Raw genomic sequence first — 18,631 nt, forward strand, 5'->3', positions numbered from 1 at the left:
ACAAATATAGTGTCACTAGTATGCCTCTACTTGACTAGCTCGTTGAATCAAAGATGGTTAAGTTTCCTAGCCATGGACAAAAGAGTTATCATTTGATTAACGGGATCACATCATTAGGAGAATGATGTGATTGACATGACCCATTCCGTTAGCCTAGCACTTGATCATTTAGTATATTGCTATTGCTTTCTTCATGACTTATACATGTTCCTGTAACTATGAGATTATGCAAGTCCCGTTTACCGGAGGAACACTTTGGGTGCTACCAAACGTCACAACATAACTGGGTGATTATCAAGGAGTACTACAGGTGTCTCCAAAGGTACATGTTGGGTTGGCGTATTTCGAGATTAGGTTTTGTCACTCCGATTGTCGGAGAGGTATCTCTGGGCCCTCTCGGTAATGCACATCACTATAAGCCTTGCAAGCAATGTAGCTAATGAGTTAGTTGCGGGATGATGTATTACGTAACGAGTAAAGAGACTTGCCAGTAACGAGATTGAACTAGGTATTGGATACCGACGATCGAATCTCGGGCAAGAAACATACCGATGACAAAGGGAACAACGTATGTTGTTATGCGGTTTGACCGATAAGGATCTTCGTAGAATTTGTAGGAGCCAATATGAGCATCCGGGTTCCGCTATTGGTTATTGATCAAGAATAGTTCTAGGTCATGTCTACATAGTTCTCGAACCCGTAGGGTCCGCACGCTTAAGGTTTTGATGACAGTTATATTATGAGTTTATGAGTTTTGATGTACCGAAGAAGTTCGGAGTCCCGGATGAGATCGGGGACTTGACAAGGAGTCTCGAAATGGTCGAGACATAAAGATCGATATATTGGACGACTATATTCGGAGTTCGGAAAGGTTCCGAGTGATTCGGGTATTTTTCGGAGTACCGGAGAGTTACGGGAATTCGCCGGGGAGTATATGGGCCTTATTGGGCCATACGGGAATAGAGGAGAGAGGCCGAAAGGAAGGAGGCGCGCAGCCCCCCTCTGGTCCGAATTGGACAAGGGGTGCGGCCCCCTTTTTCCTTCCTCCTCTCCCCCTCTTTCCCCCTTCTCCTACTCCAACAAGGAAGGAGGGAGTCCTACTCCCGGTGGAAGTAGGACTCCCCTTGGCGCGCCCCTACTAGGCCGGCCGCCCCCTCCCCCCTTGATCCTTTATATACGGGGGCAGGGGGGCACCTCTAGGCACAACAACAATTGATCCTTTGGATCTCTTAGCCGTGTGTAGTGCCCCCCTCCACCATAATCCACCTCGATAATATCGTAGCGGTGCTTAGGCGAAGCCCTGCATCGGTAGTACATCAAGATCGTCACCACGCCGTCGTGCTGACGGAACTCTCCCTCGACACTCGGCTGGATCGGAGTTTGAGGGACGTCATCGAGCTGAACGTGTGCTAGAACTCGGAGGTGCCGTAGTTTCGGTGCTTGATCGGTCGGGCCGTGAAGACGTACGACTACATCAACCGCGTTTTTCTAACGCTTCCGCTTTCGGTCTACGAGGGTACGTGGACACACTCTCCCCTCTCGTTGCTATGCATCACCATGATCTTGCGTGTGTGTAGGAAAATTTTCGAAATTACTACGTTCCCCAGCACGGAAGTCCCCAATCTCTTCCGCCCCATCCTTCTTCGGGAGCAAGACAATATTTGCCGAGTTCAGCCAGTGTAGGTTGGACGTTTGTAGGTTGCTGAATTGATGAATAACTCGCATGACATCGTCCCTGACAATGGGCCAACACTTCTTGAAAAAAATGCCCGTGAAGCCATGGCCCCGGGGCCTTATCGCCCGGCATGAGGTTAATGGCAGCCATGACCTCATCCTGAGTGATGGGGGCATCAATACAGGTCAGATCAACCGTCCTCAGGTTGAGGTTCTCCCAGTTTAGGTCCCTTTGGCTGTGTTGGCCTCCACCTAATGTCCCTGCAAAGTGCTCATGGATGACTTCCTCTTTGACCTTGTGATCAGTGACCCATCCACCATTTATCTTTAGCCGGTGAATGTGGTTCTTCCTTTGGCGCCCATTTATTCGGAGATGGAAGAATTTGGTACTGGCATCGCCCTCTCTGATATTTGCTATGCGAGCGCATTGCTTCTTTCTTGCCCTTTCAACCGAGGCGAGGGAAATGACTCGACGCTTGAGACGACCTCAAAGGTCCCTTTCCGCCATAGAGAGTGGGCGTGTTTCCTGGGCAATGTCGAGATGGAGGATGATGTAGAGGGCCGCATGCAGGTGAAGCTTCGCCTTTGAGAAAAGACCCTTGCTCCATTTAGCCAGGAGCCATCCTGTGTGCTTTAGCTTGAAGAAAAGCCGTTGGCAAGGCTCAGTATGCTCGCATGGATCCGCCCAAGCTTTGAGCACGATGTCTCGGAAGCCTGGAAGACATGCCCAGAAATTCTCAAACTTGAAGCATCTTGGTTGCTTTGGCCCTTCATCATCAGCGAGGAGGAGAGGACAATGATCTGAGAGTGAGGAAGAGATGGCGTGGAGCACGTGCGATCCAAAATGCATGTCCCAGTCAGCATTACAGAAGACCTAGTCAAGCTTGCATAAAGTGGGGTTTTGCCGCTCATTACTCCAAGTGAAACGTCTGTTCTGTAGGCGAATTTCTTTGAGTTCGCATGAGACAAGAGCATCACGAAAGCGGTTAATACGGCTGCGGTTGACATTTCCATTGTTTTTGTCTCTGGCTCTTGAGATTTGGTTGAAATCGCCCATGGCAATCCATTTGGTTCCAGTAGTTGGTTTTTGGGCGATCAAGTCCTCGAAGAAATCATCCTTTCTGCTGGAAGCCGTGGGTCCATAAATAGTAGTTAACTTGAACGACGTCTCAGAGTGAAGCACATTGACAGTTACCGACAAGCAAAATTCGGAGGTGTGGACGTCCGAAATACGGATGACACTATCATCCCAAAGCATTAACATGCCGCCTCTAGTGCCCACCGCAGGCCGTTGGGCGAAGCTCCGTAGCCAATTTCCGCCTAGGTAGGTGGCAAAAAATTGGTCAACATCCTCCAGCTTAGACTCCTGGAGGCAAACTATGTGACAGGACGAGGAGGCGATCGTCTCGTGCACCATCGCGCGTCTATGAGGATCATTCAACCCTCGCACATTCCAACTGAGGAAGTTGATTTTTTGTTTTGACATGGGGAAACGATGGTTCTCATGGCACTGTGGAACAGCGCCCAGCAAGGTTGCATCACAGGGGAACATGGAATAGGTGAAGACATGGCTGCAATGGAGTGTGGACTGACTTGGGGAAGGCTCCAGTGCACAGCAAAGGCAAGTAGCCAAACACATGCATTCTTCATCAAACTAGGAAGCAGTACAACGAGGATACAACCAGCTACAGAGGTACAGCAGGCCGACACACGGTTACAACCATCAGGGAGGCAAGAGAAGCTTGGCCACCGATCACTGGAACAATTAACTTGAGCTAAGAAGGATAACATTGGAAACTAGCTAAAACTTGCTTCGGTTGGTGCCTGCTGAACAATCAGGCAACTCCTGTAGCCTTGACCACCTCGTGGTCCAGAGCAGCCTGACCACCACGGTTGATCAGGGCATCTTCGACAGCCGTGGCCTCCTTGTCATCAAGTTTGAACAGAGCACGTAGCGCCGATATCACTGTTGGCAATAGCTCGTGCTGGAAGTGGCGGCCCAGTTCATCCAGTGCATCCTTTGTGACATCTTTGCCGTCTTGCACGATCCCAAGGCTTCGGCAGATGAGCTTCTCAGCCTCCACCGAGACCGGAGCAGCAGCCCATCGCTCCTTAGCGCGTGCAATGGTGCGCTGCAGGGAGAAGCCGATGCTGGAGTTGATTGTGACGCTTGCCATGGTCTTCCTTCGAGTGGTCTGCGCGCGTGACATAGGAGGTGGTGTAGGCAGGAGCGCAGCCTCCGGTTGTTTGAAGAGGGCGTCGAAGCTGTCATGGCCGTGGCGAATCGGCGATGGGGTGCGGCGAGCTGGCTGGCTTGTGACATGAAGAGGCGTGGCCAGCGAGGGGCGTGTCTGGCTAGTAGCCTGACGAGGCGAGCTGAGCGGAGTGGAGAGCTCGTATCCTGGTGGGCGTGCTGGTGTTGAGGAAGAGGCAGACAGCGTCGGGGCAGGGGTTGGAACCGGAAGGATGTGCAGGACGGGGCTAGCAGCCGTGCCACCGACCGCGGCAGCTTCATCAGGCATTATCACCGGAGATGGTGGAGTTGGGAGGACGGACGTGGGGGAAGTCGAGCGCGCCACATCGAGAGGGTGCGTGCAACGCGAAGAGCCACCCCGCGGGCTCCTGGCAGGGCTGGTGGAAGAGTCATAGGCTCCAGCTTGCCGATGCCTGTGCCCATCCCGACCATCGTGGTCATCGCGTCCCCGCCTCTGGTCGTCACCACGGTCACCGTCGCGGTCACAGGCAGTGCGCGAACGGCTGCGTCCCGGCCACCGGGAGGCCCTGTCGTCACGCCCGTGGTCGCGGCCTCGCCGCGCGTCATCTTCGTCGTCGTCGCGGCGCCCACGGCCGTGTCCATCGCGAGGCTCCTCTTGGGTGTCCGACGGCGCCCGTTCGCCATCCACCACACAGTGGTGCCAAGTGTGCTCGTAGATGTCCGGGTTGGCCCTTGGGTCGTCGTCGTTGGCGCCGGAGTAGTCCTCGTGGAGCCCCAGGTGGACCAGGACTCTGTAGCGGAGACGGCGCCGGCCACGCCCTCGCCGCTGGGCGCGTCTGGCAGGCAGCGAGAGCTGCATCACCTTTGGGATGCAGCTTGGGTTCGTCGTCCATGCCCAGATGCCGAGCGTGCGTGCGTCTTCCTTGCGGGTGGAGCGCGGGAGGATGTAGTCGAGCTCGCAGTCAACGCCAATGACGCGGCCGATGGTGTCCTCGTTCCAGGCATGCAGGGGGATGCCCTCCAAGCTGAGCTGAACATGGTGCTTCATCTCCTGGTGCTCTGCTTGCGCCTCCATGATCCAAGGCTTGGGGAGAAGCTGCAACTGGTCACGCTCAAAGTTGCCGCGGGCGATGACGTCGTCGCGGTGGCGAGGGTGGGTGAACTTGGCGAGGAAATCCTCTGGGACGTGGCACACGACGGTGACGAGGTTGAGCGGCACATTGAACTCCTTGTGCAGGGCGTTGGCGACGGCCGAGGTGTAAACAGAGCGGCGGCGGTCACCTCCTAGCGAGATGAGCACACAGCAGCTGGCGAGGGCGTCGGCCTGCACCTCCATGTCCGGCGTTGCCGGCGCGACGACCCTCCCCATGGCCGGCCTGAGCTGCGGGTCGCCAGCGCGGAGCTGCGGGGTGCCAGCGCGGCGTGCCATCAAGGCGTCGCGGTAGGAGAGGTCTTGCGGGAGAGGCGGTCGCAGAGGAGGAGCGGCCTGGCGAGCCTGAACTGGAGCAGCAGGGCGAGCAGAAGCAGGAGGACGCCCCCTGTTCGGGCACCCACGGGCCCGATGGCCAGGCCGGAAGCAGGCGTTGCAACGCACCTCCTCCGTGCACTCCCTGATGTGGTGAAGTGAGGAGAAACAATTGAAGCACTTGCCCACGAGGTGCGGGGGGATATGAAGGCGCTTGCGATGTGCAGAGGGCGGCGGAGGCAGAAGCGGCCGTAGGGAATCGCGCACCGAGCCCACGCGCGTCCAGCCTGGCTCCAGCAGCTCGCTCTGAGCATGGCCATGAAGGCGCGCGGCGGGGGCAGCGGGAGACCGGGAAGAAAGCTGGGGAGGCGCCGTCCCGTCGCCGCATGCCCCATCACCCGCATTGATGGCGGCATCGCCATGAATGCCCACTGCAGGGGCGACGATGATGGACGCGACGCGCACGCATCCGCCTTGAAGCTCCGGTTGCGTCTCCAGAACCACGTCCGCATTCAAAGCCTCCTGGATCCGCGCGCAGGAGGACGACGAGGGCAGAGAGGATCCAGATCCGCGCGGCGGCCGATCTAGATCGGGCAGGGACGCGTCAGCGGTAGCAGAGATCACCACCGGGACGAAACCGCGCGGCAGGCGGGGCGGGGGCGGTGGCAGCTGAAACGGGCGCAGCGAGAGGGAGGAAGGGGTGGCCGGCGAGGCCGGAATGGCCCTCGCCGGGAGGGGCTGGTGGTGGTGAGGCGGGCTCGGGAGTGGAGGGTCGCTGCGCTCCTCCATTCTCACCTTGCTGATGAATGACTTACCGGGTTCTAGTTTGACGTGAAGTAAAGTGAAAGCTCATAGTTGACACCGGCCTGAATGACTCGGGATGCATAAGCTTATTGGGTTCCACTTATACCTGTCTCGTCTTGTATTGTCATGGCGTGAGAGGCTGCAATCGACATGGTCGTAGTCCTTCACGGGGAGAGTATCAAGGGATACCAGCCTTTACATGCTCCCATTCTCCCAAATTAGAAAAATTAAATTTAAGTGTTTCAAGAAATTTTTAAAGTTTTTGTGCACATTCACAAGACATGTTTATAACCCCTAAAAAAACCCAGATCCAAATTCAAAACACACGTTGAGAAACGAAGACGACGAATCCAGATGTGATTAGTGTCATTATTTACATTATTCATATTTTGTCTTGCTTTGAGACTATCCATTCTAGGTTTGTTTTTTCTGTTTCTCATTGCGTGTTCTGTATTTGGATCCGTTTTTAAAAGATTTATAGACACATGTCTTGTGAGCAATCATATTCTTTTTTTCAGATTTTTCCTAAACATCTGAATGCGATTTTTACAAATTGAATACATGGGAGCATTTGAAGAGTGCTATCACTCCCTCATGTCCTGAAGCCTCACGGACAGGGATGCCACCAATAGAATGGAGACGGAAGAGGACACAACTTTTTATTTAAAATTAGAACTATCGTCATGTTTATTTACTAGACAAACAACATCACATCGGCTTAACTTAAAAAATACAATCAATTTGATTTTTTTCTTTATTTTAATATGAATTTTGAAGTGATCCGTCCAACTAAATAGAAAGGGATGGCTGAGTGTGGCTACACGTGGTATAAGACTTCTAGGGAAATATTCACAATTAGACTGGAAATTATGGCAATATTTTTTGAAATCATCACCCCCATCTATCATGACTAAGCTAAACTTGGCAACCCGCATTGATCAACGAAGAGGCTTCAAATTTTCATATTTCAAGAAACTCATGGAGTCCCACTAGAATATATTACTCGAAGCAATCGTTTGGGTTGAGAATTACAAGATCAAGACAATGTGTGTAGAAAGGTAATCTCCCATGAGAAGTCGGAGACCTTATCATTCGGTTCTTCCAATAGATAGACCATAAGTCAACATCAAACAAATTTGGTACTCCAGGAAACACAAGCATCTTCAGACTGTATTATCCGGTTCTTTCGAAACTACATAGAGTAGAACTTCTGGCCAGATCAATGACTTCTAGGTGTGTAGGCATACGGGCATTACAAAGATCCTGAAAGCATTGGGTAGGTGCGATGATGAGGTTAAGCCAAACCCACTCGGCTTTCGGGTAGTTGGTGAATAGGTGATAACTTTTCTCAGCTTGTTTGGTACTCTGCTATGTCAAATTAGGTCGGTGTGGACATTCTCCAACTCTTCATGTGTGAATAGATCACATCTCATCTTTGAGGAGAACCCCATTCCATGGGCGAGGAAGCTTTGACATTCTTCATCATTCAACCGAAAGTCTCGAAACAACATAGAAAAAACATCCAGCTCCCACAACGTAATAGTAGTTAGACTGTTACACATGTTTGAGAGGAGCCCATATTATACGATCGTAGAGGTTAGGATGTTTGTCTCGAGGGAATGTGAAAAATATATTTGTGTAGCCTTTAGCTAAAGGTCGGTGGAGAGTCAAGTATTGTTCCAAAAGAAGGTGGTTGCCCTATTGTTGGTAATGACAATGGTAATTTCTAGAGTGTTGGTAATTGGGTGTTAACAATTTTCTAGACAAAGGTGGACTAGCAAAGCGTGGCAACTATGGAGTTGGGTGCTTCTTATCATACCAATTTATCTGGGGTAAGCTAGAGTGAAGTATCTAAAGGCATATTTTAAGAGGAGGTAATGATTTTTGCATAAAAGGTTCTTGATCCCTAACCCACCAAATAAATTGGTGTGCAAATGTTTTCCCAAGAAGTTAACTTTTTGCACCAATGCATGTATCCTCCGCGGTGCATAAAAATGTACGTTTGAGCGCATCAATTACTTTGATGACCATTTTAGGAAAGAGGGGTATACCGGAAGTACGTTGCCAATGAGTTGAGGATGGGAAAGAGAAGGATGGGCCTTCTCTAAGAAGGATATTTGCATGCCGGCCTAAGAGATACATGTAGGATTTGGAGAAGATATGTGGGCATGAAGCGTCCGGGAGTTTCCATGGTCATGTGGGTAGGCCAAGGTTGATTTGTGGGAAGGATGAGGCATTATTGTGAAGGTCTAGGTGCTGGACCAACCAACCAGCTAGGAGCTGTTGATAGCGATGACGGTGTTCTTAATGAAGTTAATGGTTAGATCAATGGCAAGTGAATAGCTAGGAAGGATATATTTGAAATGGAAGGTAGGGTGAGTGGAGGAGCAGGCAATGGTGAGAGTATCTTTTGCATATTGAAGGACGTATGTGCGGAAGACTGTGGTGAATGGGGTGTTGAAGATGGCCATCATTGCAAGAGGTAAGGATGAATTGTCGTAGAACATGACCAAAAATAATGAAAACTATGCTTAGGGCGGCTATCTTGTCTAAGATCATCACGTCAAGCAATCTAGTCCCTTGGAACCAATTTAGAGGGATAACTAGTTTAGAGGTTAAGATGACATCAATCTAGGAGCATAAACATTAGGGTATCTTGTATTTTTCAAATGGACATCCAGGAGATACAATGAAAGGCCTTACGACAGTCTATCTTGATGACCATAACATAAGCTTTACTAGCGTGACAACATTTAGGGAAGTCAGTTGCGCAGATAAAGTTATGAGAGATGTTGTGGCCATAAATGAAGCATGTTTAGTTTCCACGGAAGCAAGGGAGATTGAACTTTTTTGCCTATAGGTAAAGACTTTTGCAATACCTTTAGGGCATTTTTGTAGAGAAATGGCTCTAAAATCATTTGTTGTCCTACTGTCGTCCTATTGAGGAAACAAGACCATGCTCGCTCTATTAAGGCATTCAGTGTCGAGCAAAAAATGGTAATTCACAGAAGAAGGGGATGATCTGGTGTTTGAGATGGTGCCACGATTTCCTGTAAAACCTAGGGCCAAAACCATCATGGGTGAGGCTAGCGTTAAGGTTCATAAGAAGGCATGCTTTGTAGGTTTCTTGCTTAGACAAGGGTATGTCGAGCGATCTAATTTGTGGGATGGGTTTGACTATATGGTGCATTAAGGCATATCAGTACTATTAAGTCCCCCCCCCCCCCCCAATGGCACACAACAGAGTCAAAATGTGTGTGATGAAGGCATCACACACGATATAAAAATAGAACCGCTTGACCAAAAAACAAATGTGTGCGATGGTGGATTTGTCACACACGCCATGTTAAGGTGAACTTTGTGTGCTAACGTGCATGTGATTTGCATAAATCAATTGTGTGTGATGCAAAATCCACTGCACACAACTAGTTTAAGTGACCTATGCATGATTTCATGCACATTGTTCGATTAAATAAATTATGTGCGATGACTTACCACATCGAACATGACTTGACAGAACAAACTTTGTGTTATAGTATGCACAATCTGGGTTTGAATAAAATATGTGCAATAATATTCACACAATTCTACTCCTTAAACGGTGTGGAATGGCATTGAAGCGATTGCGATGTAGGTACCAACACACATGGGAGGATAACAACAATTGTGAGTATAAGCATCGTCTCCGTGTCTTCTCCAGCATGTTTTACTTAGTTTCCATCTGGTAGGCCCACCAATGTGCCTCCTTGCCGTATAGTTGTCACCGATTGCCATGTGTAGGCACCAGATGAGGCCGATTCTGTGTCGGCACCTCCGTCCCCACATAATCACTGAGGCTTATGACCCAAGCATGCTGGGCGGGCTGGACTACCAGTAAAAGCCAAAACCCCTTGCTATAAATCTTTAGTGGTTTGTGAGGCCGAGTCACTCTCATCCTCCTAGATAGTCGTCGCCACAGAACACCCAATGGCTCCGCCACACCAAAATCTATTGGACTGCAAGAGGGAATGATATATGTGCTTGGTGCCACAACTGCTGGTGCGCCGCACAAGCTCTATGCATGGATAGTAAGCCCTACCGATGCATCGAGGCACCTTCGCTAGTCGCGTCGAACTAGATACCGTTGATAGGGCAATGACCTCTACCCTTGCCGGCATGGTGGTCATGGCCGCAGTCGTGCCACTATCGATAATGACCTCGATGGTGCCGCTCTATTTGAGTGGGAGATTTAGTTGTCCACTGATCGGTTCATCGCACACGAGCAGTATCATGTGTACCTCCGCACAGAGGAGGAATACTACATGTGGATGGTATTGATGTAGTCTGTCGACGACACCAAAGGTTCCATCATCAGCATGGAGGCCTATCGCCAGGAGGGTCGACGCGGGGAGTACCATCACCAGGAGGCCCATATATCTGCGACGGAGAGGCAACAACAAATTTGGTAGGAGTACTAATGGGCCCGACGCATGAGACTTCGAGTGGAAGCCTAAGCAGTCGTCGCCCTTGTCACAACAGCTGGTGTGTCATCAACATCTCCAGCTCCTCCACCTCCGCTGCCTAAGCCAACAACCATGGAGACCGTGGCACGGTACACCACACGTCAAATTTATCTTCTCCAAATTTAACCAAAGTTTTTCCTTTTTCTTTTTGACAGTCAATAATAGCCCATGAAGTGTTGAACAAAGGTGTACCAAGGATCGCGAGACAAAAATTAACTTGTCCAGTTCCAAGTATTAAGAAATTAGTAGGATACTTAATCTTAGCACAGAGAACTTCATCATCTCTAATAATTTCGTCATGTGAAATGTAGACCTATTTTCCACCTTTATTGTTAAATCAATACCCTCCATAGAGCAAGGTGAAATATCTTAAGCAATATATTGATAAAGAAAGAAATAATGTCGCTTATACTTGCTCTAATATCACACCAACCATAATAGCAACCAATACCAATCTTAATAGAATAACATGCATGCCAACAACATTTGGAGGCCCTTTGATGTCTAAAAATATGAGTAGGCTCCTCACAATATTGGATAACCTGCCTATATAAATTTCTAGTCACAAGATCCTTAATCATTGCTATTTGAGGTTGATTTTCAATATGATCATAGGGTTTATAAGTTTGCAACTCACTTTTATTTGGTACAATGGTTACCAATGAATGTTCTTAAATTCTAACTGAAAAAGTGGGTTCTCAACATAAACATAAAGTAATAAAGAATTAATAGTGTGAATTTGCAATTCCCTATTAACAGTTATATTTTCTTTATAAGCATGTTTAAGCGGATCATGATATTCACTCACTATTATTTAGTAACATTGATATGAGCAGTGAAAGATTTACAAAAGTTGACAACTATTTTAGAATCAAGTCTAAACTTCACACTAAGTTCACAAAACCAGTTCCAACAAAAGACTTAATGCAATCATATCCAAAGCTCATACCTTGATTTTTACCTTTGAAAATTTCCCAATATTCGGCATTGCATGGTATTCTTTCAATAAGTTTCCATCTCCTATTGACATCTTTATTATTGAAGTAACCTCTAGAAGAACCATCAAGTGTTTCTTTATCATGCTGAGGAAGTCTTGCATAGAAATTCCTAATAATACTATCCCCAGAGATCCCACGAATGGGGCTTTTGAGAATTAATGACTTAAGTCTCCGCCAAGCTTGGGTCATGATTTCTACAGAAAGAGTCCTGAAAATGTAAATATAATTCCTATCTTCATGTACCTGCTGAGAAGGATAAAACTTGGAGCTAAATTTATATCAGAGTTCTTTCCATTCCATTGCATATGAGTTATCTAAGAGCCTAAACCATTCTAATGCCTCACCCTTCAAAGATAGAGAGAATAATTTATTCATAGCTCCATCCTATGATAAACCTCAAAGTCTAAAGAGATCACATAATTCTTTAAGTTTGAGCAAATGTTTTTTTGGAAGAACCATCCCATCTCCCACATAATGGTTAGTTCTCACATGCTCAAGTATGCCAATAAATATTTGATAATTTGTTTAGAAGGTAGAGGTTCTCTCCTAACCACCATAACAATGTATGTGAACTCTCCTAACAAGTCCCTTGCATTAGGATTTTCCATAATGGACTAAAAGAACGAATGCAAATAAAAAACAGCAAGCACAGTAAACACTTTCCTTACTAAACTCCACTTACCAATAGCACTACACTCCCTGGCAACATCGCTAGAAAATAGTCTTGGTAACCCACAAGTGTACGGGGGTTCTATTGTAGCCCTTTTCGATAAGTAAATGTGTCAAACCCAATGAGCAGCACAAGGAATTGGTTGATGGAAACCAGCAAGGAATCACTATAAAAGTCGCAAAGATTGTTTCATGGTTTGTTTGATCACAAGAATAATTGCAAGACCATAATTTATAACAAAAGTGCAATGGTACAGCAATTGGACCAATTCTTACTTGTGCTAAGGACAAGCCTGTTGTATTCCTCATAAGGATCAAACCTCTCTTGAGGACACGCATGAATTTCACTAAGTTTTTTTCCCTTTACTTCTATTGAGTTAAGGTCCATTGCCTTGATAATTGTTGTGTGGTGGGACACATATTAATGTGTTGTTCTTACTTGAATAACATACATACTTATGCTTACACCCTCTATCCAAGCATCTGCAATTACAAGAACGGTAATTAAGATAACATCTAGCCATAGCATTAAACTTTGCTCCTAACAACCCCTTATGCAATAGTACATAAACTTAGGGTTTGGTAATTTTTGTCACTCCAACCACTCATCATAGACAAACTAATCACATGATACTCACCTCTAGGACCTTAACAGTAAAGTGTTATGCAGTTGACGTTCACACATCACCACTAGATAATAACACCACAACATAATATCAAAACACAGAAATTTATTCGACTTCACATGTTTACTAGCAATCCGTGTCCTCAATAACGTAACAAACTACTCACGACGGTAGAAGCTGGAGCTGATGTAGATGCTGACTGAGATGATGATCCCAAATGATGAACGAAGCATTAGTGACGACGAAGTCTTCGATTTACCCCTCTCGGAGGGACATAATTTGCCAAATCAGCGCATCGGAGGTGAAAAGTGCTTCAATCTGCTCCGCCTAGCAGACGACACAAAAAAGCCCCTAAAATCAAAGCATTTTTTGGGATAATATAGGAATAGGGGCACTGGAGGCAACTCAGGAATGCATGTGGGCTCCATGCACTGCCCTTCGGTGCTGCAACATTATCCCCCTTGTCTCTGGAATGCATTCAACAATACATATGCATGATATTAACAACGATTCCTTTGCTTTCAAATCTTAAAGAAAAACTATTTATCAAATTGTTATCTCAATTGGTGATCCACACTACTGCAGGAATGCCTAGCAGTGGTAGGCCAGGCTCCCAGGGCCACCCGCTATCAACCTCCCGCCACTGCTATAACTGCATCAGTGGCGGGCGCCGGTCCGCCACTATTAGATAGTCTTCAGTGCCCGTGCGTAGACTTGCCCACCGATGCTTTACTTTGAGCAGTGGCGGCATGTTTCTGCGCCCACGACTGAAAGCTTTGTCATGCAAATTAATAATTTTGCAGCCACAACAACATATTTGCTGCCATGGCTGCGTTTTGCATGAATGTAAGATCATAATTTACAATACGCTGTGATAATAAATTACAATACATATTGCAGTATACGTTAAACTACTAGCTAATTGTTATCAAGCAATAATATTAGTAAAACATAAAGTGATAATGTTTAGTACTTACGCGGTTCAATAAAATAAGTGCATACAACATATATGTTCAATAAAGTGTTATATCTAGTCCTAGAAAGTAGTATATGTTGATCACCACCGAAAGTGTACTATGGTGATTGCTGGAAATTGTACCAAAGATTGATTTTGTTGCCGCCCGCATGACCCTCCTCAAATTCGTGAAGAAAAAGTAAGAACTACTTCCCAGTTTGCATCTCTAATTGTGTGGCAATGTCAATCCAATTTTGACCATGGAAATACATTCTCCCTCCCTTGTTGGTGAGAGTGAGGGTTAAGGGAATGCCATTTTAAAATAGCATCATGCCGAACTGAATCGTCCAGTCCTCATTGATGGCTAGGTTGGCCACGCGCATGAACTCGTCCCTTCCCCAACAATGGATACGTTGAGCATGGTAAAAGGAAAACAGAAATTTGACAATTGTGGGTGAAACGGAAATTAACCAAACCACAAGCTATAACACTAATTAAATGGAACATACCGCCCACTCCATAAAGTCCTCATGAAGATCAGACACAGATCTCATTGCAAGTTAGGTAAACTTTGAAGCATGCACCTAGCCTCTTGTCACCACAGAAGTGACATCCTTTATTCATTGCCTACGTTCAAGTTAGGTGAATATTCATACAGATAATACATGGATAGACTAAAAGGCTAGCAATTATGTAAATATATTAAAGATCAACCAATATTAAAGGCTATGAATGGACAGAAAAATTGGGCATGACTTATGCTATAAAAGGAAAAATTGAGTGTATGAAATCTCATGAAACGGGAATTAATCAACTTTTCATGATATTTTCTACACTCTTTTAAAGCCCTGTATTGTTGGAGCACTCGAAATAAATATGCATTTGAATACCAAATACACTCAATCTGCCGACATAATGAAAGTCGATCTCAAGAATAATAAAGTACAAGTGAGATGGCTTGATGTCCGTCCTCGGGGAGAGGAGAAAAAAATGGTCGTAGAAGACCTGCCTGTTGGCTGTGGAACCTTTAGGGTTTCTAGGGACAACGATTGTCGGAGTCAATGACCACGGGTAGCCTAACCGGCTCCCTTTGGCCCTCAGAAAAAACAACGGGCCGATTGGACCTTGAAGCACCCAAGACACGGGGCCGCCTTCCTTCGGCCGGCTGCCAAGTAGGCCGGCTGGCCGAAGGCGGCCCGGCCAAGAAACAACCCTTGGTGGACGCCACGATCGGGCTGACTCCAAGAAGCCGGCCCATGAAGGGCCGCCTCCCAGAAGCAAGCGGCCGAACGCTGCCTCCAAAGACCATCACCCATGACGGTGACGGAACAGGGCGTGGCTACAGCGAACCCTGCCACCCCCGAATCCCGGAGAATGCATGGCTACAGTACGCCGTACGGGGCAGCCATCCCCCGTCCGGCGTAGCACTGTTGCCATGAGAGTCATGACGCCATCCACGACGGGACGCCAGTACGGCCCACAGGCGGCGGGCCCTTTCGGACAGAGAGACATCCGAAGGCGGCCCGGCCTCCCACAGCCAGCCCAAGGCCGGGCCGGCTTCCAGTAGCCGGCTTGCTCCCCCCTCGGGGCGCACGCACCATTAAGCGGATAAGACACATTAAGGCTACAGTGGGAGCCCGCAAGGCGGCGGCGCTGTAGCCATGCTTACCACGGCGAAGCCCTCATCATCAGAGGCGAGGCAACAGTAACCAGCCCCCGACAAGACCCCCTGGCGGTGGGGCCGACCTGTCGACCAGCGAGCTGACAGCCGGCGGGACCTACCGGTCGGTGGGCCCCAGAAGCCAGTGGAGAAGGCGGCGGCCACAGACACTAACGGCCTGGGCCCGCGCCCAGGCCGGATTACCATTATACCCTCGGGGTGTAGGCCTATATAAACCCCCCGGGACACCCATGCAAAGGGTTGATCTCATAGAGTTTTAGACACTGCCATTGGGAGAGAAGAGAGCTAGCCTTGCCCTTCTTCGTCCTCCCACCGAACAGCTCAAGGAGCATCTTGTAGCTACTTGTTGATCTAGTGATCATGCGGAGACCCCGTAGAGCAGCAGTAGGGGTGTTATCTCCATGGAGAGCCCCGAAGCTGGGTAAGATTCGCCGGCGTGCATGTCTTCGCCTTATCCCGTTTTCAGGCACCGGCGACGTCTTACTGGCTCCCACAATGATAAGCCATCCGTTGGCATATGTCGCACCTACCACCCGACATTTGGCGCCCACCATGGGGCCAGGTGCACCGTTGTTCGGAGACCTGCTCTGGACGGGAACCCTTTTCCTCCCCAGCGAGCGTAGCTAGCCCGGCACGCCCGAGGGAGCTTGCCCCGACGCGCTGCAAGGCATCGACGACGCCTGCGTGGCGAGCTGCGTCGCCGATCTCCTTGGCGAGGTTTGCGTCTCTGATGAGCCCGCATCCGACGCGGGCACCGGCTGCCTCGAGAACCGCCTCGTCAGCCTCCTCGACCAACTCCACGTCTCCGGCGAGCCTATCGCGGACTTGGAGTCAGTCGGCTCCACCGACCCGATGCTTGTCGACTCCGACATGGCATCGCACGACGCCTTCCCCACCGACGTGATCGTTTTCAACGACCCTCTCCCGCGAGCCGACAATGGCGGCAGCACCGTCACCGAGGTGCTGGTCATCAGCCACGGAGCCGCTTCCGGCGAGAACACCCACGACGCCCTGCAAGCGGTGCTGCAGGACTTGCCCGTCCCCATCCCGGCCGACACCGACGCCGAGGCGCTAGAGGCTCGCCGCCTTGCCCTCGTCGCGGAGGGCCAGAAGATAAACACCATGAGACGCCTCACGGAAGCCCACCAGCGCGAGGTCGACCGAGGCGCTTTCGGCACACTGCCTCCAGAAGGGCCAAGCCGGGTCGGCACCGTCAAGCAACGCGGCACGGCCATTTCCAGCATGTTGGGTGCGGACCGCCCGATCTACGCCACGCCCCTCGAGAATCTACGCACCGCCCAATCGATTGTTGACGAGCTCAACGGACTGGGGGCCGACGAGCTCCCCTGCATGACCAGACGCATCCAGCAGCTGATCGGCGCGGCCGTAGCACGGCACGAAGCCGACGTCCGAGCTGGAAGCCCTCCTCACCGAGAACACGGTGCGACGTCGCGTACGCCGACTGCGGGTGGCGCCCGTGCGAGACAAGAGAAGGAGCCGGCTGCTAGCCGCAGTCGGACACGAATCGCCATCGAGCGCGACGCGGAGGGCCGTCCCCGAGGCATGGAGAGACGAGGCGACTTGCCCCCTCCTCCACCTCGCGGAGAGAGATATCCCACCCCGCCGCCTGTCGAGCATCCGACTCTCAGTGGCCGACTTGGTCGCCGTGAAGGAGTCGGCGAGAACGATGCCCGCCATGGGATCGACCGCCTTGCTCGATCCCTGGCCCTGGAAGAAGAAGACGATGTCGGCCCACCTTGTTTCGGCCCCCGCATCCGCGACGAGCCCTTTCCCAAAGGGTTCTCGCTCCCAAGAGACACGCCCAAGTATAATGGCTCCGTGAAGCCGGAGGACTGGTTGATCGACTACTCCACCGCGGTTTGCATAGCAAACGGCAACCGGCGCGTTGCCGTGAAATATGCCCCCCTGATGCTCCAAGGCACGGCACGTACTTGGTTCAACAGCCTGAAGCCTTACAGCATCAACAGCTGGCTCAACTTCACGGAAGCCTTCGTCCGCAACTTCACCAGCACTTACAAGCGGGCTCCCAAGCCCCGACAGCTCTCCTTGTGCGTACAAGGACCCAACGAGTCGACTCGTGATTACCTCACACGTTGGGCCAAGCTCCAAAACTCATGCGAAGGGGTGCACGAGGTTCAGGCAATCGAGTACTTCACGGCCGGGTGCCGAGAGGGCACCCTCCTCAAGCACCGCCTCCTCTGCAACGAGCCGACTACCCTCGACGAGCTGTTGATCATCACGGACAAATACGCGATGGCCGACTCCTCCATGAAGACCGAGCTCCGAGTCGACGCCTCTGGGAAAGTGCTTGCGCCGGCTCCCAAGACGCCGGCTGGAGAGTCCACCCGGCGCCCGTACCCGAACAACAACAAGAGCAAGGCTCCGATGCCGCCTTCCACTAGTCGGCAGGTGGCGACGGTCGAAGAAGAGCAGCCTGAGGGATGGCCGGCTCCCAAGGAGCAGAAGGGCGGCAGGCCGGCTTGGCAGCCGACATTCTCCTACGAGCAGATCCTCGATGCCCCCTGTAAGTTCCACAACGGCGCAAAGCCATCTAACCATACGACCCGGAAGTGCCATTGGCTCACCCGAATCTCCAAGGGCGAAGGGCTGTTGCCACCTCCGCCTGCGGGCCAGCCACCTCCTGCCCCCCAGCAGCCGAACGCTCGGCCAGCAGTCGGAGCTGTCCACGACGAGTTCCCTGATGAGCATGCCGTCTACGTCGTCTTCATGAGCCAACCGGATGATCGGGCTGGCGCCGACAACATATAGAAGTCAACGCGGTCGCCTCCAGTAACCCGGAGTTCATGCACTGGTCGGAGAAGCCCATCAGCTGGAGCCGGGACGACCACCCAGAGGTGATGCCGTCTCCAGGCTCCTATGCCCTTGTTCTGGATGCTACCCTGGCGACAGATAGGCGCGCCGCTCGTTTCTCCCGCGTGCTGATAGACGGCGGGAGCAGTATCAACATACTGTACCGAGACACAATGGAGAAGCTCAACATCAAGCCGAAGCAACTCATGC

This window comes from Triticum aestivum, chromosome 1B, assembly GCF_018294505.1.
Source record: "Triticum aestivum cultivar Chinese Spring chromosome 1B, IWGSC CS RefSeq v2.1, whole genome shotgun sequence".
Taxonomy (NCBI): domain Eukaryota; kingdom Viridiplantae; phylum Streptophyta; class Magnoliopsida; order Poales; family Poaceae; genus Triticum; species Triticum aestivum.